Below are 27,638 nucleotides of genomic sequence, written 5' to 3'. Positions count from 1 at the left end.
ATATGTATACACTACCCTAATACATATATGGGCCATAAAGTCGTGTATACATATTTTGGCGCTTCGATCGTGTCGATGTTTTCAGACGTGACTGCTGCTGACGTACTGCTGCTGAATAACGGTATTTTAGCTACAAGCTGCTGATGGATTATAGTTATAGTTAGTTCGTCGTCGGCCATCGCCGCCAAACATCATAATGGTATATAAAAATGTCTGTTTTTGTACCGCGCTAAGCCCTTCCGAGCCAGCGGGCCGCATCAAAGCCGCGCTTATAGCCTAGCTATTAATATATACGTCTACGTCATACCGACCCTATGGTTGCATATGTCGTAAACGCCATTGTCGAACCACAGACAACATAACCAACAACAGAGGGTCGATTCTTACGAAAACTTTGTTTTAAAGAGAGAGATAAAGAGATAGTTTATTATTCAAATTGGCATATAACATCAAATAAAGCTACACCGGCTCTAACCCTACACCTCTGATCCGAGAAGATTTAAATCCCTTCTCAATTGGAGGTTTTAACTAGAGCATCCAATATCCGCTATTGGCCCTCAATACTGAAATATCTTTCCTTTCATAACCTCAAACTTATGAACTTATGAAGTTCTTAGAAAGGTTTAGTCTTACAAATCTAATGTTAGTTAACAACTACATTCACACAGCTAATTAGGTCATACTGAAAGTTTTTATAATTTCAAAAACTGTATTAGATATGTTAAATTTTATTTCATAATTCTATTTATTTATCCTTTCTGACACTACGCATAAATTTTCTTTACGATAGAGTCATCCTGGAAATTACAGGGCCCATTTTTCTGCAGCCACTTTTTGTATGAAAATTTGGGTCCTTAGTGATTTTGTATGGAGATTTTGGGGTACCTATCTTTATATTATTGTTATTAAGCACACAGGAGTCATTTAATTTGGAGAATCACTATTGAAAGACTCATTTCTAGATTTTCATAAGTACGATTAATAAATAAATTAATAGTTTAAAAAACACTCGAAAAACACGCTTTTATAAATGTACGTAAAAATCGTGGTCAGAGTTCATTAGGTACAAGACTTTTCTAACAAATCCAAACACAGCTATGATACGATGTTCCATCATGAAATTCCAGTTCATATCTTCCGGTTCCATCATTCATCAGTTCGACAGTATCATATTATTGTATTGTCATCAGAACTACATACAGCTGCCAATTTTCATAACGCTACGATCCTTGAAAGATGTTTAAATTTGTTACCTAAGTTAATATTAAAAGCCTGATATAAACTTGTTCTTTTGTTGTTGTTTTGTTTGTCTGGACTTGTTGTCCAAAATCAAATAACTCAATGTTTTACAGAAGTACATTCAATACTGCAATACGTGTTTTTAACGCCCTGCTAGTTGAAAGAAAAATGTTAGAGGGGAATCGTTTTTAAATTTAAGTTAAAAAACTGGTTGATTGAAAATTTACAACCTAAATGAGTTTTTTCTGGAATTTGTTGTCTGAAGTTTGATAATAATAAGTTAATCAGTATGTTAGTATAGTTAGTAGTTCTAAAATTATATATCACGTATGTATAATCTTCAATCATTACTTCATCTCATACAATAATGCTCGAAACGGGCAACTGTTGGTTCGATATCTCCTGTATATGACATCTTATGTACACAGTTAACAATTAATAACTTTACTCCGACACATCGAAAGTTGTATAAAATTCTAGCATGAAAATGTTTTCGAGTAAAAATTTTAACAGTCGACAAAAAAAATTCAAACTGCTAGAATTAAATAAAATATACCTCTAAAACCTGATAAAGAATTATATTTTCAAACAAATAAAGGTTTATAGTGAAATATGATGACGCAGTGGCGTCATCTCTAAGTGGCTTATTATAAGAACTTTCAGTATTGCTCACGTAGATTCACAGTTAATGCGAAAGATAGTGCCTAAAGTATGTACAAGCAAATTTAATGAAGTTTAAATAAATTGTAAATTCATCACTTCTCGTATTAATTCGTTTTCTGAAAATCCGGGCCAATTATTTCAGCGTAATACGGGATAAATGCAAATCAGCCGTGCATTGTAATCATGCAGGCAAGTAATCAGAAATCGCTATGTATGGTAAATATATGCAAATACCTATCTACTCCCGGGGGGCTCCAGGAAAATGCCACGTGTTTCGGTGTAAATTGTTTCTCTGGTCATATTGTGTTTTTTGTAACGTTTGGATTTTCTGTACTTAATGTGTGTGTGTGTCTTGACTTTTAACGAGAAAACTTTGAACTTAATTGTAAAAAGCCGTCGGCTAGTTTTTAAAATTAGGAAAAAGATAAAATAATCGAATTTTTTTAACGATTGTTTTTATTGAATCACCTTAAAAATGACATGGCCAGTATAACAATAAGAAGGTGATACATATTTAATCAGACCGTGCCAGCTTTAAACGAAGCCAGCTTTTTAGAATTGTGAATAATGAAAATACAAATTTTGATTCATAGAATATATCTTTTTGTAATGTCCCAAAACTAGTCAAGTTCGCTGCCCTAATTATGTTTTTTAGCCTTAGTTACGTTAAAATTGGGACATTTTTTTATTTGCTCTAAAATGTTTCCGATATTTTAGCACGTGCAAATTCTATATTCACGGTCCACAATTGAAATTCGCAACGCATAAATTACCTACTTCGTGAAGATGGCATTTTCAATGATGCCGAAATATTAAGATTCTTTAAAACAAAATTAAATATACATAGTCTTCTTCCTCACGTTGTCCCGGCATTTTGCTACGGCACTTGGGAGCCAGGGGTCCGCTTGGTAACTAATCCCTAGAATACGCGTAGGCACTAGTTTTTACGAAAGCGACTTCCATCTGGCCTTCCAATCCAGAGGGTAAACTTAGGCCGCATTGGGATTAGTCCGGTTTCCACACGAACACGGTGTTTTCCTTCACCGAAAAGCGCTGGTAAATATCAAAAGATATTTCGTACAAAAATTTCAGAAAAACTTATTGGTACAAGCAGGGGTTTGAACCCGTGACCTCTAGATTGCAAGGCGCACGCTCTTACCGCTAGGCCACCAGCGCTTTTTTATAAAAATAAACAAATATACATCATAAATACCATAAAACTATGGTTAATAAACGTTTAAAATAGTACTTACTCGTAGTTATAAAATAGACATACTCGTATATACATACAAGAATAGACACCCAGACGTAACGTAACCTCAGCGTGCATCTAGCTCGGAATTAGTGAGTATGGCTTCCGCTGAATCCACTTACGCAGGTCAGGCGTTACTTACCGCTGTTTTATGGCTTGTCGCCTGTTGCCGGGGCAAATAAGGCCTTGCCAAGTTGATTCCGTGATGGAGGCAACTTTTCGGTGTAGAAAGACGTGAGGAATGTAATGAATATATTAAGACGAGCCATTGAAGTTTATTATGTCCGATCTAGATTGACATGGAGGCCGATTATAATGTGATAACTTTTTACAAGCTTTTATTTAACTTGCACTATTAGTATGTATGTTAGTTGGTTATTTAGTGTGGGTTAAATCTTTGAAGCTAAATTTGACCTATTTTCCGAATTTCGATTGAGCTCAAAATTTGCATACATAATATGTAAGTCGGGTGACAGTGCAATATAATGGCAACATCGAGCTGATCTGATTATGTAGACTGGAGGTGGCCATATGAACTCTGTGTTGAAACAACGCAACCTTGGGTACTTGACACATTGAATATTATAACAAAATTTAGTTAAATGGATAGAAAATGAGCCATCCATTATAAAAAAGTGGAATTTAAAAAATTATATTGAGATTATAAAAAAATACAAGGCTCCGAAGAATAAAAAAATTTTTTTTGTCTTTCAAAAATAGAAAAGAAAATGGTACCATTCGATTCCTTACATTTTATTGAAAAATAAATTGTATGACAACTATACACATAAACGCAATATTTGAGGGTCAAAATGGCAATTTCCTTGATCTTCCATACATTTAGGACAGACTTATATAATGTGACGTCACATTACCTTATCATTTTGTTACAGGCGTTTCAATCGTCGACTGCGAGCGTGAGACTTTAACTCTCATTTCTGACCTTTGTGTAGCTTAAATGCCATGAGTCCTATATGGACATTTGATCCTCAGGAAAATCAGGATCGTTTGACATTATTTACAAAAAACAGTCAAGTAGCCAATTGTGTTTTGGGTTTTTAAGACTATCTCGATGAGTTGCCTGTGGTAAGAAAAGTAAACTCAGCAATAAAAGCTTGTACCAAAAATTACTTTTTTTGCCATATTTTTTCCACAGACACCTAATACTCATCGAGACAATTCTATATAAAATAATTAAGCCTTATTTATTTCTTCATAAAATTTCAGTAACCTTTCAATTATGTTCAGTTACCTTACACTTGACACAAATTAATTAGTCAATTTAAATTATTTTGCAAGCATACATTATATTATTAAGAGGCAGTCAATACCTAAAGCGCGCACACTGTCTATTTGTATCGGAGTAAATGAGATAGCACTGTCGCATGTTACTGGGCCTGGGCAAGGGAATAATAAGAAACATATTTAAATAAAAAAAAGTGGATTATTAGTGTAATATTTTACTCAACCACGGTTTAGATATAAATGTTTTGAAATTGTGATTTTAATTGCAGACCCATAAGTAAAAACAATAAAGACAAAAAATCGTTTAATTGTGATTTTAAGACCAATCTTTGCAATTATTTTCTATCGAGCCGATTTCGTTCAATCATGTATCGAGTACAACCACGGTCTTTGAAATATAATTAATTTGAACATATATTTTTCTTACTTGACTAAAACAAATAGTCGTTCTTAAAAAACTGTTTAAGTAACATCAATTTCAAGGACATTGGGTGATGACAGCCTCTTAACCTGTCTGGAAGACTAAGTTTCTCCTACTCATAAGTTACATTATTTAACGCACATTTTATTATATGTACTTACTATTTTGCGTTGGTCAAGTACCTACACGATATAACATTCCACAACTCTGTGTAGGCTCCATTAAAGGAGTCATTCGGCATGATTTAGTACCGGTCAGCTGCAGAACCCAAAAGAGACCGTGATTCTTATGGACTGTCGAGTTCTAGGGCGAAACTTAGTAATGGTTTGACCTCGAGAGACGACATACTTGTAATCTTGGTTTAACAATTTTTATCGAAACTTTCTCGTTTTCAACCCCTTATTGAAATTTTCATAGAAACCATTTGACCCCGGAATGATTTCATTAACGAGGATTGAATGTGGAGTTAACAGCAGAGATATGTACCATCGGCCGTAAAGGTCTTGACTTTTCAATGAATTCGTTAATAATTTCTCCATGCATGTATTTAAGTGTTTTCTATGTATTAAAGTATTTATAAATATTTATATAAATTAAATATTACATATATCGTTGTCTAAATACCCACAACACAAGCCTTATTGAGCTTAGTGTGGGATTTACTGTGGGAACTATTATACAATAGAGCGAATGAATAGGATTGAGTTAATTCTACTAATGGGTTCATCTTATTAGGTTTCTATAAGATATATCAGGGCTATTAGCTACATTTTACTTTCATATACGTAAAAGCCGAGAATCGTGGGCATATCATACTAGTGACAGCATATCAGAACCTTCAATCGTGGATGACGAGGGCTTTCAATGAAACGCGATGATCAACTCACAGTCTTTACTGGGCAAGACTGATTACAAATCATAGCACACGATATATTTTTTATCTTAAGCAAGCCAGTGGGTTTGACCCAGGAACCGCCACTGACGTCATCTCCCGTTCCCGGCTGAATAATGATAGACAGCATAACTTCAATTGTTCTCGATTGCAATTGTTTTAACAGCGCACTCTTTGACGCCTTGGCGGAACTGCATCGAACGCCACTCAGGAGTAACACCCTGGAGCTTGCTCTATTTGTCAAATATGGCGTGATGAAACGCCTCTTAAAGGCGATAGATGGCACGGTTCAGTCGTTCTCCGACATAATTATATAATATAACGTACAATCAACATCAATAGTAGGATCAAAATTATTTTCATTGTCTTATTTATTGACCCCAAAAAATGTGACGGAGTAGCTTTTTGTATGATTTTTTTATTTTATTTTCTCTGAAATAAAACATAATCTACAGCTATAAAGACATACAATAGCACTCGACTTTTTCTTCCCGGCTCCGGTAGTGTATTTGTATAGAAAACCAGTACCGGGAGCACTCCCTAAAACGTATTCATCATTTTCCTATCTAGATATGAACATTATTTGAAAATATTTTGACAATTTGATTTATTACATCAACCACGGCTATGCCCCTACGTTTGATTTTTTTCGATTTTTTATTATTATTATTAGAGTTGGGAGTATTTAAATATTTCTATGAAATCTGTTTTTCGCTCCTATTTTTTCAATAAAAAAAAATCGAAAGAAGTATAACGTAGTAAAAAATCGTTAAAGTGGGGACTACGTTTAGTATGAACGGTCCACTATCGTCTTAAAGATATTATATATATAGAGATAAGATAAAGATAAGATATTTTACAAGCTTTTACCACATAATGAATGTAAATTACATTGTTACGCCCACAACACTTGGACCCAAGTTATTTCGCGCTCCAACAAATGGAACACCCACAGAGTAGAGTTAGATGTTCAAAGTAAACTTATTTACTACGCACAGCTCTCAGGATTCGGTTGATATTTTACAACATCTTAGCGCCTTTTGACTGGCTACAATTGGCGTAGACGCTAGTTTTTACAAAAGCGACTGCCACCTGACCTTTCAATTCAACGTCTTTCAACTCTAACATATTTTAGGTCTCGTTTTCTTACAATGCTTAAAACTTGTTAATAATTACTATGTTTTCTGAAATATTTTCCTCGCTGCACCTACGATGGAAATTTTTGTTTTGGCCTATCCATCCGTCATTCCGCCAGTCAGCCATTTTTTCTTGTTTTTATTGTGCAATAAATATGAAATAATAATAAATAATGCTTACGGTCTCAGCGAAGACTCTCGACCAACACCTAGAGAGACTCTCGCTGGGTTGCTAGTGATCAAGGGTCAAATGCAGAAGGCGGTAATCTTGGACAGGCCGCGTATAATACGTCGCTTCCTCTCTCAGCCACCGGCAGCTTGGGCCCTGCCCTGCTGGCGGCACCCTAGGTTAGGTTTTTTATGATATGTTTATATGTATTTTATATTATTTTAGTATTTTACTTTTATATCCATATTATAAAAACCCTAGCATAAGATTAAAGATTTAGTATAGAGAATAATGCTTAAAGCATTAGAGTGGAATCGAAGATTTTGTAAGATAAGTCGTACTTGTTGGGTATGAAGCTACGCTAGTAAAAAGCTTCCCCTTATTTATTGTGATAAGGTTGCCGCCATGCCGCCATATACCTGTGTAAAAGTTCAACGCACCTATATTTCTACGCTTGACAGCTTAGTTATTTGTAAACTGTGAGGCGTATTCTGATTGTAATAACTGGTTATGAATTTGATCTGGATTTGTGGATCTTTCAATGTCAAAAGCGGCATTCTTCCACCAGAAACGTTTCTTTTGACGCTGAAAAATCATATCAAATTCATAATCTGTTATTACTTTCATACCAGTAAAATGTAAGTATAGATTTGAATTTCAATAGCGGCATTCGAACGACTTGACACCTATTGAGATTGTAGGATATCGCTTGTCCTTACCAATATATTAATGAGAGCGAGACCTCTTGTGAGTGAAGCCAACAATTAGATCAATTTATGAAGTTCGTATACCTGTTGAGTTAGCTGCCACTACCGCCCGTAGCCAATACGTTTCTTATACTTGTATAATTAATAATCAAACGAACTTACCTGTGAAGTTTGATTACAATTATGCGAGTATCCAAATCCAAGACAACAAATATAATTTACTAGCAGCAGTACACGTTATCGTGCAGTCCAAGTCACACATTTTAGAGATTATAGTATTTAAAAAAACAAGTTCGCGCTGTCCCTCTCACTCGCTACGCTGCGTTCCTGCTTCGACATCGCTCCTCCAGTACTCATTATTTCAGAGTTATTTTTGTGTTATTAACAGAGACTATTTTATTTTCATTTTTGGGGATGGGGGGCGGGTCTTTGTTGTCTTGGATTTGGATACTCGCATAATTGTAATCAAACTTCACAGGTAAGTTCGTTTGATTATTAATTATACTTCGTATCCAAATCCAAGACAACAAATATAATTTACTAGCAGATGTTCAGAGCTTTGTATTTAAATTCAAATCCTGAATGCGAAAATAAAATATCGATATCAAATCAGTATGTTACGAACATACTGATATTATTGATTTTGACTAAAGAGAACAACGTACCACCTAGAAGTTATTAATTTATATCCAATTTAAATAATTATTTATGTATCCACATAGTATAAATGTAAAATGTATGTATAGCATAATAAAATTAAGGAGTGAAATTGCTCTTGGTATTTCATTTCGTTAATATTAAAAAAGTATAAAACTTTCTTTGATTTCACTGTAGTATATTGATAAAGTTGTATATATCTTAATATTCACAAGGTACAACGATTTTTATGTCATTTACAAGCCAGGACGCCATTAAGTGTAAATGTGTTTTCAAGCTTTAGTTGGCTCTAAATAAGTTTTAGATGGGCATTTTCTGTCTGTAACCATATAAACAAACCATTTTGTATAATTTAGAATTTACCAACCATTCTCTGGATGTAATTACAACGGAGACAAACAAGCATACGGCCTGCCTGATGGTAAACAATCACCGTAGCCTATGAATGCCCGCTACTGCAGAGGTATATTACATGCGCGTTACTGACCCTAAAATATAATCTAATTTTATGTTACGACACTTTAAAGTTAATTTTGAATACAGCAATCAATACTTTCCTCGGTAAATAGCCTTTGAGTGAGGTAGATAAAGGAGAATTTTCTTCATTGTAAAGCTACCATAAATATCAAGGCTATATGTAAGTACTTTAAAACTAAGTCTGGACAATTACTAGTAGAGTATCCTGTAGGTATTAAGTATTTGAAACTTATCACTTTGAAAATATAGATGGACTAGATAATTTTAGTTATTACCACGGATCAAGAAATAGTAATATGATATTATTTATAACTAAATAGCTAATCTCATCTGCTTATGCGTATCTGAACGATGATGGCTACTACGCTAACAAGTGGCAAGGAACTTAGGTAGATTATGTGTTGAGTTATGATATATTTGTGAACAAAATATCTGGCATGACTTGTAACTTGTACTTCATTTTAAGGAGTAACATTTTTTAACGTTACCTACAATAAAACTGTACAGTGTGCATTGCGACGAAAAATGAAAACTATTTAAGCTTTCTTTTACAGCAAGACAATATGACAACCCGAGCATTTACATTTCAGACAATAATAATGTTATTGTTAAAGGATTTCAACCCTTTATTGAGATTATTAATCTAGCTACTTAGCGCAAGCGACTGCAACACGTGGCAGCATAACTCTAGTTGCATGGTTGCACAATTTACAGCACTTATTTCGCGTCGCGGGATAGTGCATCAACGGCGGTTCACCTCTTGTTTGATGCGGCGATGTTCCCCTGAAGTTTGGAGCTGAGAATCCGTAAGTAAATTGTACCGGATTTATTACATTAGGCTCGTTGATATGGTATATTCTTGACAGCATATCAAAGCTGACGTTTGAAGTTATTAGGAGTATATAACAGCGTGATATGAGTACGAATCATAAATTTGGGTTAAAGGGTTTACAGATATATTTTTTCCTATATGTTGTTTACATACAGCATTTCTTTGTCTGTAAGGGCAATGACATTGCGTACATTTTGTTTAAGGTATTTACCTCATTCATCTCTCTCATCATTATTAAATTACCTCAGCGTAACAAGAACCTCCTTTATATTTCATTATTTTTACAAGTCCTGTAAACTTTAGCTCAACCTTAAATATTTTTGCTCTTTAGTCCCTTATATTTACATGCGTAAAGCTACTTCCAATACTATTCAAGTCTTCAATCATTACATTGGCATCAACACTGTTATAGTAGAGCAACGTTATATATCTTTGACGATATCATTTTGAGATATATATATATATATATGTATAATGACCGACTGTAGACCGAAGAGCGAAGTGACCGAAGAGCGTAGCGACCGAAGTGCGAAGCGACCGAAGAGCGAAGCGACCAAAAGGAGCAAAGCAACCGAAGAACCAAATGACCGAAGCATTATAACCTCGACACTTAAAATGAAGCACATATAGCCTCGACGCTGCGGAAATGGAGGCCTCGATACGATTATTGTGGAATTGTATAGTACATATAACTTAAAGTGCGGCATATATCTTCGTCACTGCGACAGCTGCGACAGCGGACCCCTTGACACAATTATTGTGGAGTAATGATAGCATGCTCACTATGACGTGGGGCAAACTTAGCCTCAACACTACGACAGCAGAGCCCTCGACACAATGATTGTGGAGTAATGATAGCCTCCTCACTATTAAAGTGGGGTACATATAGCCTCGACGCTGTGAAAGCGGAGCCCTCGACACAATATTGTGGAGTAATGATAGCCTCTTCACTATTAAAGTGGGGCAAATATGGCTTCAACGCTGTGAAAGCGGAGCCCTCGACACAATGACTGTGGAGTAATGATAGCCTCTTCACTATTAAAGTGGGGCAAATATAGCTTCGACGCTGTGAAAGCGGAGCACTCGACACAATGATTGTGGAGTAATGATAGCCTCATCACTATTAAAGTGGGGCAAATATAGCTTCAACGCTGTTAAAGCGGAGCCCTCGACACAGTGATTGTGGAGTAATGATAGCCTCATCACTATTAAAGTGGGGCAAATATAGCTTCGACGCTGTTAAAGCGGAGCCCTCGACACAATGGTTGTGGAGTAATGATAGCCTCATCACTATTAAAGTGGGCCAAATATAGCTTCAACGCTGTTAAAGCGGAGCCCTCGACACAATGATTGTGGAGAAATGATAGCCTCTTCACTATTAAAGTGGGGCAAATATAGCTTCGACGCTGTTAAAGCGGAGCCCTCGACACAATGGTTGTGGAGTAATGATAGCCTCATCACTATTAAAGTGGGGCAAATATAGCTTCGACGCTGTTAAAGCGGAGCCCTCGACACAATGATTGTGGAGTAATGATAGCCTCATCACTATTAAAGTGGGGCAAATATAGCTTCAACGCTGTTAAAGCGGAGCCCTAGACACAATGATTGTGGAGTAATGATAGCCTCATCACTATTAAAGTGGGGCAAATATAGCTTCGACGCTGTGAAAGCGGAGCCCTCGACACAATGGTTGTGGAGTAATGATAGCCTCTTCACTATTAAAGTGGGGCAAATATAACCTCGACGCTGTGAAAGCGGAGCCCTCGACACAATGATTGTGGAGTAATGATAGCCTCTTCACTATTAAAGTGGGGCAAATATAGTACCATGTCGACATCTCATTTATAAGAAAATATTTATTTAATATGTGTTTTAATTTTGAACTATTAATTAATGTGCATTATAAAATTTAATCAACACAGTTAATACCGATTTTCTGTTTGATGAATATCTTGTTGCACAGTAAACCTAAGCTTCTAAGTACTCACGGAAAGGAGAATTATTATTAGACGGAGTCCACAATATTACACAAATCAAGTATATCTTTCCATAATATATTTCATTTTAAAATTATATTATATTATGTTAATCAAAGCTGTCTAATAATAACAAAGCGGGTAACTAACTGATGATCAAATTTAGGAGGCGACCACATCGATTGGACCCAAGACTCGACGATACTGCGATGTCCGATTAAAGCCTACTACCTAATCCGTCATGATCCATACGATAGATTCACTATGGCCCTCATATGGGGCATGGGGCGCACGGTATCGGAGCACGCATAGCACGTCCCGTTTGTATACGTCATTTAAACTGTCAGTCAGACTAAATAGTCTTCCAATGTCTTATAGATTGTGTATTGATTGACATTACTACTGTATATTTATACCTATAGGTATCCTCATAAGACGCTCATTAAATTTGTTGGTACTGTGTATGTACATTTGCATAAAGACGTGTTTTTTTTTTTTTTTTTTTTTTTTTTTTTTTTTTTTTTTTTTTTTTTTTTTTTTTTTTTTTTTTCATAGGCACTTATTACCAATCGGCAAGGATTACCATTGTTATCTGTTTTATTGTATGGTAGGGTAGATCGGACATGGTAAAAGCCGCTTTCGTGAAACGATTACCTAGTATATATTAACTTTATTCTGATATGGTTTGTATATTTAAATCTGTAGGTACTCGAAAGCATCTCGTAAAAAAAAAATTGTGAGTGAACATTGCATTTTATGCAATCATAAAATGAAATCTAAATAATATTATATTAGTAAATAATACTATAATAGTACGTATTACAATTATTTAAAGTTCAAATTGTAATCTATTTGTAGCCCCATACTTATTTTTTCCGTACCTAATTTATTTATTCAAAAAAGAAGGTAGTTGTAGTAAGTGATTTCGTATGAACGTAAAAATTACTTACTTGATTTCTTAGGTAATAAGTTTATTACGCTAAACGAATATACCTACAATTTCAAATAGAAAGTTTAACTGCTATGTAAGTATGGCAAACGAGACTAGACTTGCCGAGCTGAATAAACATCAATTTTTACGGTACGGCGGTCGGCAGTTCAAATAATGTTTTGATTCTATACTTCTTATTCAGCGCACAATAAACATTAATCGAAACACAATTAGGTACACATATTTAGAGGAACACTATTTTGGCGAAAATACGTGTGACTCGGACTAACACAAAAACATGTAATGGGTACTGGAGGAGCGATGTCGAAGCAGGAACGCAGCGTAGCGAGTGAGAGGGACAGCGCGAACTTGTTTTTTAAATACTATAATCTCTAAAATGTGTGACTTGGACTGCACGATAACGTGTACTGCTGCTAGTAAATTATATTTGTTGTCTTGGATTTGGATACGAAGTATAATTTGACACGCCAATCACAAGTATAAAAATAGTATTGTGGAGGGCCTTGAAACTTGAAATTCGTGATCTGCCTCTCTACCTCTCTTGCATATTTGAGCGATAAAGAGGCAGATAGCGAATTTTCGATTCTCATATTCGCGGTAGGCACTCCAGTCCGGCCCTTCGTAAATCTTTCGTAAAAGCCGGGGCTTTTCTTTTCAATTCACGGGTCGCAAGACAAATGACGGTGCCCCGACTCCAGGTGTTGATGCCGGGAATTATGCAGTGACGTTATTGATTTAGATCGGGTGCTCAAAATGTATCGTTAATTACGAAGCTCAGCGGGTCTAGCCAAGGTTTCAGTCGTTTATTGACCAAGCCACACCGACGCGAACGAAAGTCACGTAATCATTCTCAAACATGATTTATGTTTGGATTGCATCGTTTTCTATATTTTACAGCCAGCTGATTAAATTAGCCAGCTAATCAGTTGGCTGAAGAACAAACAACCAAGTTATTGATCGCAACGTTTAACCAGATGGCTAAACGTCGTGTAGTCATTTAGTTCATTTGGACAAGAATTTGATGTTCGGTTAAGTTAGGCTAGTATTTCATTGTACATTTATTTATTTTTTATTTATGGTATATCATTTCTTTAGGTTTTTTAGGTTCCATTTAAATTACTTGGCAGAGGGAACCAATCGTTTTCAATACGCCAAGTTAATAAACGTTGAGTGATTTTCTATTGGCCATGGCGAATAATTAGCTGACGAACTTAACCAGATGGCTGCGACATATAAGGTGCTTTGGGGTAATTCCACCAGGATTTTTGATGAGATGACTTGACGTTTGTACTTTCGGTAATTACTTGTAGTTGGTACGTTGTATTTGAAATCTCAGTCTACTTTTGTGGTTCCCAGTAATCGACCTTATAAACTACATAAAAAAAGTATCTAAAATACGATCGAGTTATGGAAATACTGGTATTCAAAAACGTGGTACTAATTTTTTTCGCACAGAGGATATTTCGGAATATAGCGGGGTTATTCTGGATGCTATTGAAAAATTGGTTTTCGTGTACGTAGGCTTAAGGTTCATATTTCTTTTTCGGCTGAATTTACCCCATTCCCTATTTTGTTTTGATTTCGTTTGTAATAACGATAATTTGAGATTTTTCAATCTCTGTATTCCCAAATAATCCCATATACGCAATGAGGTTCTCAAAATTTTGTCGCAAAGGAATATTAAATCTACATATATACCTTTACAGAACAAAGTAGGGTTAGTTACACCATTTATAACTCGAGAACTGCTAGAGCGATTTTAATGATCTTTGATTAGTGGGATTTGTCTCCGCCCCGAGTAGCAGAATAACGGGGGCGAAGTCGCGGGGATTGTGTACTAAGTAAATAAAAAGTAAAAAAATACCATGTCACTTTCATATTTTGAATAATTAACTGTCTGTAACAGAAAAATGACAGAGATAAGTAGAAGGAACTGGGGGAGGTTTAGAATAAATGTGGTATGGTCAGTGAATAAACGTTTTTATTATTAATAAATTGACTTAAATAATATAAATATTTAAATTGGACATAATATAAAAAAAAAAAATGAATATGAATATCATTATTATATGTATGTTTTAAGTTTTTTCTTTTGTAGGTACGTAGCATTATTCTGAATCTGAAATATAATAGCTTTATAGTATTAAAAACAAACATTAACCTGCCTAAGCTGCGAAAAAAATTCAAGTTTTTTTTTACAAAGATAGAAAGCAAAAACATTTACCAAAGACCAATTAAATTGGTTAATTTGTGAACATACTGAAAACCTAGATTTGCTGGATGTTTCTTTCGTAGTTTAGTAACAAAATACCCAATAACACAATAATACCCCTTGAAGTGAGTATGTAAACGTATGTCAAAACAAAAAAAAAAACAAATCTCAAAAGTTTGAAAACCTCAGACTTTTACCATACATATTTTTTAGGTAAGCTGGGGTTATTTCGGAAATAACTTCACCGGAATAATCCCTAAAGGGGTAATTCTGGAATAAATTTTAAAGTAAAGGTAGGGCTAACACAGGCATTCAGACTGACACAGGCATTCGCAAAAAACGATGATTTGTTATAATATTAATAGCTAAACGGTGTAACTTGCCAGGTTTTCGAGATAATGGTGTTGAGGTTATTTCGAATTACATTTTTGCACAAAAACACACCCGACCCAAAAAAAAAATCTTGCACGTCCGATCGATGTCAGCGCCTCGCATCAACTGAAAAGTCTCTCTCTATATCTAAGTGTTGCCGGTGATTAAACTCCAATGCGTTTAGTATATTTTTTAAATTAATAGAATAACCCCGTTTACATAACTACCCCAATATACCACAAAAAAATAATATGCACTTTATTATTTATATCATAAGTAAAACCTACATAATAAATTATTATGTTTATTACAGGTAAGTTCCCCCGAAGTGCCCTTCCGAAGTTCCGAGTGTTCCGACCACAGCTGACAACCGTAAGTTCAACATGGCTACCCGTCAACTAAACTAGTCAATTAATGTTTCTAACTAGTAACTAGTAAAAGATTATACTAATAGTTCAACTAACAGCAAAATTATCCTTGAGGCTGATTCTGTTATAACAATTCGATATAATTTTCTTCTCATTTGATACGACCTTGAGTCGTGTCATCAGGCACCTCACGCGCACCAATGAGGACGAACAAAATACCTTAGTCGTACCTATGACATGTTGATGATGTTGATGTCGTCAGTATTTCGTCAGCAACAATTACAGGTCTAGGATAGAAGATTGCCTGTATAAAATTAAAAGTGCGACCAAAACCGGAATGCGGTCTTGACACGTCGTTCACGTCGTTGGATTTGCAAGAGTAGGTAACCGAGCAGAATGTGAAGAGTAATTAGGGTGTGAAAATGTGAAGAGGGAAAACAATACAACAGGGGTAGGTTACTTTATTTTCCAGCGGACAATGGTCAATATGGCACTTTGTTAAGTTAACAAAAGATTAAGTTCGAAATCGTTGAGGAAGAGAGGTCGCAGGGTGCTCCGGCTGCACGCGCGTGATGAAGAGGCGCGCCCGCTGTCTGCACGTGTTGTAGGTAGGCGTACCAGCTGAGCACACGAAAGGCCGGCGCACCAGCTGCGTGCAAGTGAAGGAGCAGGCGCCCCAGCTGCACGCACGAAGAGGCGGCACGCTAGCTGAGCGTACGTGTTGAAAAAGGCGCACGAGCTGAACGTGCGAGTAGTACTAGGCGGAGTGCAAGTAGGATTGTTCAAGTCGGCCAACAAATAGGTAAAGCAAGTGCGAGGGTTTCTTGATGGTGCGGGGCCTGCCTTGGCCCCGCACGGACCCTTAATATAGTGTTGCTCTTTTGGGAGCTGACTATGGATTCACTGTAAGATGGCCGCTGGCCTGCTTAAATACTAAAGCCTAGGAATCACAAATACAAAATTTGAAATTTAAAAATAGTTACAGACCGGTTATTCATATATCGCTAAATTTAAAACATCCTATTCCGAAAATATACAGACTTTGGTAGCAAATTTAGAAATCTGAAGGTAACTTGAGGGATTACGTCAAACATGTAAATAATTATGTCAAACAATTAGGAATGTAGAAATTAAGATTAGTTCAGCTACAAAACAAACAAATAATAATATATAATAAAAGGAAAAACAGTGAGGTAAGTTAGATAGCTCAGGGCCGCATACATTTTGGAAAAGTTTGGGGAATTGAGAAAAAACCTAAGCTAGTCAGAGGTCCCAGTCTTCTCACGCAACAGGAAGGCTCACGAGAGCTTAAACCAACTCTGTAACGTTAACCCGTGGATTTCAGATGCAGATCAAGGATAAAAGTAAAGTAACTAGAGCCAGAAAACGCAATTGAAAGTCATAACAGTAAATATTCAACAAGGAGGAGTTTTAGAAGTGTTCTATAGGATTGTTCGAAGGTAATAATACTACAACTTGTGTCATTGGAAGTATTTCATTGGCGGGGTCTTCTGTCACAGGTATTTCATACTTACTAGAAGACTCCAACCTTTACAATTGAACCCGTAGTATTAACAAATAAAACATTTTTCATTTCATTCTTAATTAACATGTGAATGCATAAATTATTCGCATTGGTAACAGTTTATTCGAAGATATGACCATATATTAACCTGAATGCAGATTTTTGTATTTTCCAGTCCGCTAAACTTACATTTTGTACATTCATGCTAGCGATCACTATGAAGCTCAAAGTTGGTCACGTTTTTTTTTTCATTTGTAGTCGGCCTCTTTCGCACTCATGTAATGTTCATACTTAATGTGATGGTTTCCCTTTTGCACACTTCAATTATCTTTAAGCGTATGCGTCATTCTAGATCTATCACCAATCAATGTTGGTTGGTGCTCCCGCTCAAGGCCGCGTACAAATAAGATAAAAACCATATCAAATTGTTAATGCAGAATCGGCCTAATTATCCATTACCGTCCACTTAAATGTCATACTATGAGGTTTCAAGCAATTACTACATACATACATAGGTAATCATTTATGTATGTACTTACTGAACATGTAAATTGAAGGCTTAAGCCGTTTCAGGGAAAGGATTTAGGATAATTTTGATGGATTTTGGATGGATTACGAAAGCCAACCGTGATTAGGGTTACGCAAACGACACACACACAGAGACATATTGGAAATATTGTATACATTTTCGGACACTATTTCTTGAAATTTTGGGTACTAGTGTGTTTCTAATGACAATACAATAATATCCTAACATGGAGTTAATCTGATAATGCCAAAGGAAATCCTTAATGGAAAAATACACGACTGTAAGCTCATTAGGAAGGTCTCGGAAAGTACTTCATTTATGTGTATACAAAGATTTCTAAGGAGAGACAGTGCAGTTACTCGCAGCAATCAATCCTTACTGTCAAAATGAAAGTATCTTAAGATATAAAATAAAACGTGTGTACCTATCTATTTTATAGTAATGGTTAAGGTTTACTTTGATTAGTATTTTTCTGTAACAAATAAAGCCGATGAAGCCAACGGTTGCGCAATAATTATAAATAGGTAATTGTAGTTTATGCATAACAATCATATAACTACTATTCCCAACTCGATCCTAGGAGTCGAAAAATAGGACTTATTAAAATCGGATTCAGAATCATAACCATAATAAAACCGATAAAAGAGTTCCCTAAATTAATCTACTTCATATTCATTAAAACTTAAGTCATAATTTTTTTGACCCCAGAAGCGTTTTAAAGCTGACATCAATTTAAAATAACTTAGCTCCAACCACTCCATGCGTCAGTAATGTCACAGTATAAATGTCCGCCCAACAGTACTTTATCGAAACTTTTAAACATTAATTACGTTTTACAAAGTTTTTCTATGCTGCCTCTCCCACGGGGGCTAGTGTGTGACTAGTCGTCTCGCTTTAACGTATAGCTATTTCTCTTTAAGCTGTATTCTTTTAGCTTACCGGATATTCGCCTCCAGACAACTATGCATATTTCAAATTATATTGCATTCCTGGTGTTTCTATCATGCTGATCGTGGTTGCATATCATTTTTATGCTAATATGTCGATTCATCGCCAACTTGACAACTTTTTTAGTAGGCTCTATGGCTGGTTACGCGTGATCTACTTCTATTGATAGAAGTCTTATCGCCCAAAATTCTGACGACAAGTTCTGTTTCAAGTATGATGCTGCATATGTACTTAAGTATTTATATTTATTCACAGGAACGGTTTGCACTAATTAGCAATTTACACTTGCTATGCTAATAAACATCTAGTCATCTAAACTGTCATATCTTCATTCACTTCACTCTCACAATAGGCGAGACACCTGAGGTCCATTTCTCGAACGGTATTAGTCTAATATTATTAGAATGTTGCCATGGTAATCCATACGACTTGAGTCGTGGACTAATAATATTAGTCTAATATCATTCGCGAAATGGGCCTCTGGACATTAGCCTAGGCCAATAATCAGCGATACATTATCCCTGCCACAACAGTGCAAATTTTAGAAGACTTTATGATGTCTTTGTTCATAAATTTATGACTTTTACTCGTCGCCTGAGCTCTCGACTTGCGTGCACTTGAAAAGCGTCTGGAATAACATTTAAGGTGGCACTTCCAAGTAATTAAAGTCCTGGGTTTCTTTGTAAAAAGTTTTATTTCCTAAATTGTTCGCTTACCGTGTGGCGGGATGGACTTTTGAAGTTTTTCTTTTCCGTGTATTTTGTCGGTTGTAAACGATTTTTAACGCGAGTTTTTAATTATAGGGGATTTTCGTGGTAATTTAAATATTTATGTTTGTATTTGGTGCTGAAGGTAGATTTGTTTTTAATGATATACGGACAGGAGAAAATGAAATAAGAGCAGGTGCACTCTCTCTTTTATGTTCTAAACAACGTCTTAAGCTTTCTTTGTACTTTTCATGCACGTTTAGAATATGAGTTTGATATAAAAATAATATTACTTTACTTTGCAATTTTCTTTCTTATTTGTCGCAAAAGTTTAGAATAGAATGCGTCTGAATTGGATTTAAATATAAAAAGAACCGAACATAAAGTCAACAAAGGGTAGATCTTCGTGATTTTGGAAACAGAGGGAGCAGAGTTCAACAAAAAAGAGTTTAATTTTAAATTAAATGTCAGCTATTGTGGATTTTTTATTTATTTTATTGACGCTTTGGGTCATTCTTCAAACTGTATACCGCGATCGTATATAGCCGTTGAAAGGCTACCCAAAGGTTGTCTGGAAGAGATCGCTTTTTAGCGATAAGACCGCCTGTTGTCTGCCTCTACATTAAATCAATTGTTTATTTCTCTTGTATCTTTTTACTGAGGTGTGCCAATAAAGAGTATTCTATCTATCTATCTATCTATCTTTTTTTTACAAGAAACTAGCTTTTTAGCGTATTAATAAAAAGATCATAATAACTCTTTTATGATAAAACTCTTGATTTTTTAGGAAATAATATCACATTTTTCTGAAATATTCCTAAATATCACTGGAAAAGTCAATAGAATAGAATCATCCCAACATTTCTAAGATAAATTATTTCACTTAGTACTTATGTACAACCACATTATCATTGGCCTTTAACATCAATTAAATTATGGGTTAAACAGCGCCCATAACATTGCGGCACTTACGTAAATGACTAGTAAGTCCAACCACAACATAAAAAATTAGCTACCTTTTCTTACCCGTAACTTCACGTCCCGCATTAAACCAGATTCAGTGAAAAAGTTAAGAGTTAAGTGCGATATTTCCTTCCCAAGCGCGGTAAGTACGTCGTCAGTTGTGGGGAGATTTGTGGCCTATTCGCTGAATAAATTATTAGGCCATACGTACCAGAGAATGTTTAGCTTGTATGTACCTACAGTCGTCAGAGATATATGTTTACATTATTCGCCTTATAAAAAAGGGAATAAAGTGCAAAACTGTTAAGGGGAGGGTTTCAAGTGTACTATGCGATTGTCCATACAAAAAGAGAAAATATTTTTCCACTTCTAAATATTTTCCATTCTCCATGATTTTTAGTATGTTATTGACACAATAAAAAACGAGGGTTTCCTTTTTTTTCAAAATTTGCAAAACAAAAAAAATCTTTAAAAAAGGGAAACCTATAAATCTACAATATGTTTTGCTGAAGTGATCGATATCAAAATCAAAGTAATTTGTTAAGATTTAGTTAGTGGAAACCGTTTTCTCCCGAAATGGAATTTCATGAAAAAAGTACCGTTACTTCGTTAGGATCACAAAGCTATTCATAATTACAGTAGGGCCTCGTTAATCGAGAACGGAACTTGGATTGTATTGGAGCGGCTTTTTGACGGAGGGTTCGTAAGACTCTTAAGGGTAAAGAAAGGCCAGTGGAGTTTGCTTCCAGTCCACCTTGATGATTAAATGATGGTGTAGAAATGTACATAGTACACAGACTAACTTTAAATTTTGATGAGTATTTGCGCCTGGGTGGCCTCTAGGGAGAATTTCAAGTTGCGTGCTTCTGACCCGTGAATTGTTAAACATTCAGCATGTATTAACTAACACAATAACTATAGCAAGATACTTTTTTAGTCATACTTACTGCTGTGGCGCAACGACCCGAAGTGGACCTTGGCCTCCGACACCAAAGACCGCCATGCTTCTCTGCCCAAAGCCGTTTCTGTCCAGTCGACGGTTTAGTAATGCGTGCATAAAACTTAGAACAAAACTAAGATCCAGGATTTGAAGTTTGCCAGCCAAAGAACGACCTGTAAATCTAAAAAAATGAATTTTCTTACCCCCTTGGGTCCCACAAGACAATAAGTTGGCACCTACGTGGTGTTAAAGACAGAGTAAGCCTAGTGACCTGCGGTTACCTAAGATTTCTATGACATAATAAATCGTTTATTTTCGTTGTAAATCTTAAATTACATACAGAAGTATATATATTACAAAGACATTTGAAAAATTACAACAGTTTAAATAAAAAACACATGAAATTACCGTGAAAATGTTACAAATATTTAGAAAAAAATATATAACATACATAAATAAGACTACATAAGTGGCTAACGTTTACACGGTAACCGAACACAGCTTACATTACCAAGTGACGTGCAGGAAATTAATATCAAGAAATTAAATTCCATACAAGACAACTAAAAGAAAAGAAATGAAAAAAAAAAACTACATATAAAGAGGAAAGGATAGAAAATTCATCTCTACCCTAACTGATTTTCGTTTTCATTCCGATACGACTCTATAAAAGTAGTGGGTTTTGAATATTTCCATGTCTTAAACATGAAAGACGAACAAGCACTAAAATCTCTTAACGACCCCCATCCTTGTTTCAAACGGTCCACTTTGATACCTAATTTCACTAACGCAATTCAAATTTAAATGTTCATTAATAACGGTGCTGTATAATAATATCTCATTGATATTGTTTAAATATTTGCCACTTAACAGGGTTAAATATCCATTGATGATTTTGGTGTATTAATTAGCTTGAGGGCCTTGAGGCGTGAAATGCGTGACAATTGGAACAATACCTATAGATTAATTCCATCTAGGGTTGCCATTACATGTCATATTTTCCCTGATATTCCAGGAGTTATGGTCCTTTGTCAGAATAGCGGGGCGACTTGGTGAGAGTCAGGGTTTTTTTTAAATTTCAACTAATCAGTAGCACTAAAAGCTAGCTAAAAGTCAGAGGAAAGGGAAGATGTTGCTACAGCATATGTTGGTGAGTTAAGGGCCTAGTGGTCCACGAAAGGTTTTGGAATATGATATCTATGGGCGCTTTAATAATTTTATTTTAAATAATTAATAATCAAACGAACTTACCTGTGAAGTTTGATTACAATTATGCGAGTATCCAAATCCAAGACAACAAATATAATTTACTAGCAGCAGTACACGTTATCGTGCAGTCCAAGTCACACATTTTAGAGATTATAGTATTTAAAAAACAAGTTCGCGCTGTCCCTCTCACTCGCTACGCTGCGTTCCTGCTTCAACATCGCTCCTCCAGTACTCATTATTTCAGAGTTATTTTTGTGTTATTAACAGAGACTATTTTATTTTCATTTTTGGGGATGGGGGGCGGGTCTTTGTTGTCTTGGATTTGGATACTCGCATAATTGTAATCAAACTTCACAGGTAAGTTCGTTTGATTATTAATTATACTTCGTATCCAAATCCAAGACAACAAATATAATTTACTAGCAGATGTTCAGAGCTTTGTATTTAAATTCAAATCCTGAATGCGAAAATAAAATAAAATATCGATATCAAATCAGTATGTTACGAACATACTGATATTATTGATTTTGACTAAAGAGAACAACGTACCACCTAGAAGTTATTAATTTATATCCAATTTAAATAATTATTTATGTATCCACATAGTATAAATGTAAAATGTATGTATAGCATAATAAAATTAAGGAGTGAAATTGCTCTTGGTATTTCATTTCGTTAATATTAAAAAAGTATAAAACTTTCTTTGATTTCACTGTAGTATATTGATAAAGTTGTATATATCTTAATATTCACAAGGTACAACTATTTTTATGTCATTTACAAGCCAGGACGCCATTAAGTGTAAATGTGTTTTCAAGCTTTAGTTGGCTCTAAATAAGTTTTAGATGGGCATTTTCTGTCTGTAACCATATAAACAAACCATTTTGTATAATTTAGAATTTACCAACCATTCTCTGGATGTAATTACAACGGAGACAAACAAGCATACGGCCTGCCTGATGGTAAACAATCACCGTAGCCTATGAATGCCCGCTACTGCAGAGGTATATTACATGCGCGTTACTGACCCTAAAATATAATCTAATTTTATGTTACGACACTTTAAAGTTAATTTTGAATACAGCAATCAATACTTTCCTCGGCAAATAGCCTTTGAGTGAGGTAGATAAAGGAGAATTTCCTTCATTGTAAAGCTACCATAAATATCAAGGCTATATGTAAGTACTTTAAAACTTAGTCTGGACAATTACTAGTAGAGTATCCTGTAGGTATTAAGTATTTGAAACTTATCACTTTGAAAATATAGATGGACTAATTTTAGTTATTACCACGGATCAAGAAATAGTAATATGATATTATTTATAACTAAATAGCTAGTCTCATCTGCTTATGCGTATCTGAACGATGATGGCTACTACGCTAACAAGTGGCAAGGAACTTAGGTAGATTATGTGTTGAGTTATGATATATTTGTGAACAAAATATCTGGCATGACTTGTAACTTGTACTTCATTTTAAGGAGTAACATTTTTTAACGTTACCTACAATAAAACTGTACAGTGTGCATTGCGACGAAAAATGAAAACTATTTAAGCTTTCTTTTACAGCAAGACAATATGACAACCCGAGCATTTACATTTCAGACAATAATAATGTTATTGTTAAAGGATTTCAACCCTTTATTGCGATTATTAATCTAGCTACTTAGCGCAAGCGACTGCAACACGTGGCAGCATAACTCTAGTTGCATGGTTGCACAATTTACAGCACTTATTTCGCGTCGCGGGATAGTGCATCAACGGCGGTTCACCTCTTGTTTGATGCGGCAATGTTCCCCTGAAGTTTGGAGCTGAGAATCCGTAAGTAAATTGTACCGGATTTATTACATTAGGCTCGTTGATATGGTATATTCTTGACAGCATATCAAAGCTGACGTTTGAAGTTATTAGGAGTATATAACAGCGTGATATGAGTACGAATCATACATTTGGGTTAAAGGGTTTACAGATATTTTTTTTCCTATATGTTGTTTACATACAGCATTTCTTTGTCTGTAAGGGCAATGACATTGCGTACATTTTGTTTAAGGTATTTTAGGCCGCATTAACACCTATTAAATTACCTCAGCGTAACGAGAACCTCCTTTATATTTCATTATTTTTACAAGTCCTGTAAACTTTAGCTCAACCTTAAATATTTTTGCTCTTTAGTCCCTTATATTTACATGCGTAAAGCTACTTCCAATACTATTAAAGTCTTCAATCATTACATTGGCATCAACACTGTTATAGTAGAGCAACGTTATATATCTTTGACGATATCATTTTGAGATATGTATAATGACCGACTGTAGACCGAAGAGCGAAGTGACCGAAGAGTGTAGCGACCGAAGTGCGAAGCGACCGAAGAGCGAAGCGACCAAAAGGAGCAAAGCAACCTAAGAAACAAATGACCGAAGCATTATAACCTCGACACTTAAAATGAAGCACATATAGCCTCGACGCTGCGGAAATGGAGGCCTCGATACGATTATTGTGGAATTGTAGAGTACATATAACTTAAAGTGCGGCATATATCTTCGCCACTGCGACAGCTGCGACAGCGGACCCCTTGACACAATTATTGTGGAGTAATGATAGCATCCTCACTATGACGTGGGGCAAACTTAGCCTCAACACTACGACAGCAGAGCCCTCGACACAATGATTGTGGAGTAATGATAGCCTCCTCACTATTAAAGTGGGGTACATATAGCCTCGACGCTGTGAAAGCGGAGCCCTCGACACAATATTGTGGAGTAATGATATCCTCTTCACTATTAAAGTGGGGCAAATATGGCTTCAACGCTGTGAAAGCGGAGCCCTCGACACAATGACTGTGGAGTAATGATAGCCTCTTCACTATTAAAGTGGGGCAAATATAGCTTCGACGCTGTGAAAGCGGAGCACTCGACACAATGGTTGTGGAGTAATGATAGCCTCATCACTATTAAAGTGGGGCAAATATAGCTTCAACGCTGTTAAAGCGGAGCCCTCGACACAGTGATTGTGGAGTAATGATAGCCTCATCACTATTAAAGTGGGGCAAATATAGCTTCGACGCTGTTAAAGCGGAGCCCTCGACACAATGGTTGTGGAGTAATGATAGCCTCATCACTATTAAAGTGGGGCAAATATAGCTTCAACGCTGTTAAAGCGGAGCCCTCGACACAATGATTGTGGAGAAATGATAGCCTCTTCACTATTAAAGTGGGGCAAATATAGCTTCGACGCTGTTAAAGCGGAGCCCTCGACACAATGGTTGTGGAGTAATGATAGCCTCATCACTATTAAAGTGGGGCAAATATAGCTTCGACGCTGTTAAAGCGGAGCCCTCGACACAATGATTGTGGAGTAATGATAGCCTCATCACTATTAAAGTGGGGCAAATATAGCTTCAACGCTGTTAAAGCGGAGCCCTCGACACAATGATTGTGGAGTAATGATAGCCTCATCACTATTAAAGTGGGGCAAATATAGCTTCGACGCTGTGAAAGCGGAGCCCTCGACACAATGGTTGTGGAGTAATGATAGCCTCTTCACTATTAAAGTGGGGCAAATATAACCTCGACGCTGTGAAAGCGGAGCCCGCGACACAATGATTGTGGAGTAATGATAGCCTCTTCACTATTAAAGTGGGGCAAATATAGTACCATGTCGAGATCTCATTTATAATAAAATATTTATTTAATATGTGTTTTAATTTTGAACTATTAATTAATGTGCATTATAAAATTACATTAAAACTTTAATCAACACAGTTAATACCGATTTTCTGTTTGATGAATATCTTGTTGCACAGTAAACCTAAGCTTCTAAGTAGGTACTCACGGAAAGGAGAATTATTATTAGACGGAGTCCACAATATTACACAAATCAAGTATATCTTTCCATAATATATTTCATTTTAAAATTATATTATATTATGTTAATCAAAGCTGTCTAATAATAACAAAGCGGGTAACTAACTGATGATCAAATTTAGGAGGCGACCACATCGATCGGACCCAAGACTCGACGATACCGCGATGTCCGATTAAAGCCTACTACCTAATCCGTCATGATCCATGCGATAGATTCACTATGGCCCTCATATGGGGCATGGGGCTCACGTATCGGAGCACGCATAGCACGTCCCGTTTGTATACGTCGATTAATGGCATTAAACACTTTAAACTGTCAGTCAGACTAAATAGTCTTCCAATGCCTTATAGATTGTGTATTGATTGACATTACTCCTGTATATTTATACCTATAGGTATGAATAAGACGCTCATTAAACTTGTTGGTACTGTGTATGTACATTTGCATAAAGACGCGTTTTGTTATCATTCATAGGCACTTATTACCAATCGGCAAGGATTACCATTGTTATCTGTTTTATTGTATGGTAGGGTAGATCGGACATGGTAAAAGCCGCTTTCGTGAAACGATTACCTAGTATATATTAACTTTATTCAGATATGGTTTGTATATTTAAATCTGTACGCGAAAGCATCTCGTAAAAAAAAAATTGTGAGTGAACATTGCATTTTATGCAATCATAAAATGAAATCTAAATAATATTATATTAGTAAATAATACTATAATAGTACGTATTACAATTATTTAAAGTTCAAATTGTAATCTATTTGTAGCCCCATACTTATTTTTTCCGTAATTTATTTATTCAAAAAAGAAGGTATTTGTAGTAAGTGATTTCGTATGAACGTAAAAATTACTTACTTGATTTCTTAGGTAATAAGTTTATTACGCTAAACGAATATACCTACAATTTCAAATTGAAAGTTTAACTGCCATGTAAGTATGGCAAACGAGACTAGACTTGCCGAGCTGAATAAACATCAATTTTTCGTTCGAGGGTACGGCGGTCGGCAGTTCAAATAATGTTTTGATTCTATACTTCTTATTCAGCGCACAATAAACATTAATCGAAACACAATTAGGTACACATATTTAGAGGAACACTATTTTGGCGAAAATACGTGTGACTCGGACTAACACAAAAACATGTAATGAGTACTGGAGGAGCGATGTTGAAGCAGGAACGCAGCGTAGCGAGTGAGAGGGACAGCGCGAACTTGTTTTTTAAATACTATAATCTCTAAAATGTGTGACTTGGACTGCACGATAACGTGTACTGCTGCTAGTAAATTATATTTGTTGTCTTGGATTTGGATACGAAGTATAAATATAAATCATCGTTCTAATCCTACCCCGCCTCTTCTCTCAACTTAACGTTCGCCCT

General features: G+C 35.7%; 1 protein-coding gene and 1 long non-coding RNA gene across 2 annotated transcripts in view; both read left to right on the top strand.

The window, feature by feature from the left end:
• LOC133524061 (protein kinase C, brain isozyme) overlaps positions 1-27,638 on the top strand; it is a 324,532-nt gene that overhangs the window by 132,725 nt on the left and 164,169 nt on the right. The window lies entirely within an intron of this gene.
• Positions 16,306-20,305, top strand: LOC133524073 (uncharacterized). The gene is made up of 2 exons (XR_009800319.1): positions 16,306-16,763; positions 16,916-20,305. It is a non-coding gene; the product is annotated as an uncharacterized LOC133524073 (long non-coding RNA).

This window comes from Cydia pomonella, chromosome 13, assembly GCF_033807575.1.
Source record: "Cydia pomonella isolate Wapato2018A chromosome 13, ilCydPomo1, whole genome shotgun sequence".
Taxonomy (NCBI): Eukaryota; Metazoa; Arthropoda; class Insecta; order Lepidoptera; family Tortricidae; genus Cydia; species Cydia pomonella.
This window is presented reverse-complemented; position numbering and strand designations above follow the sequence as displayed.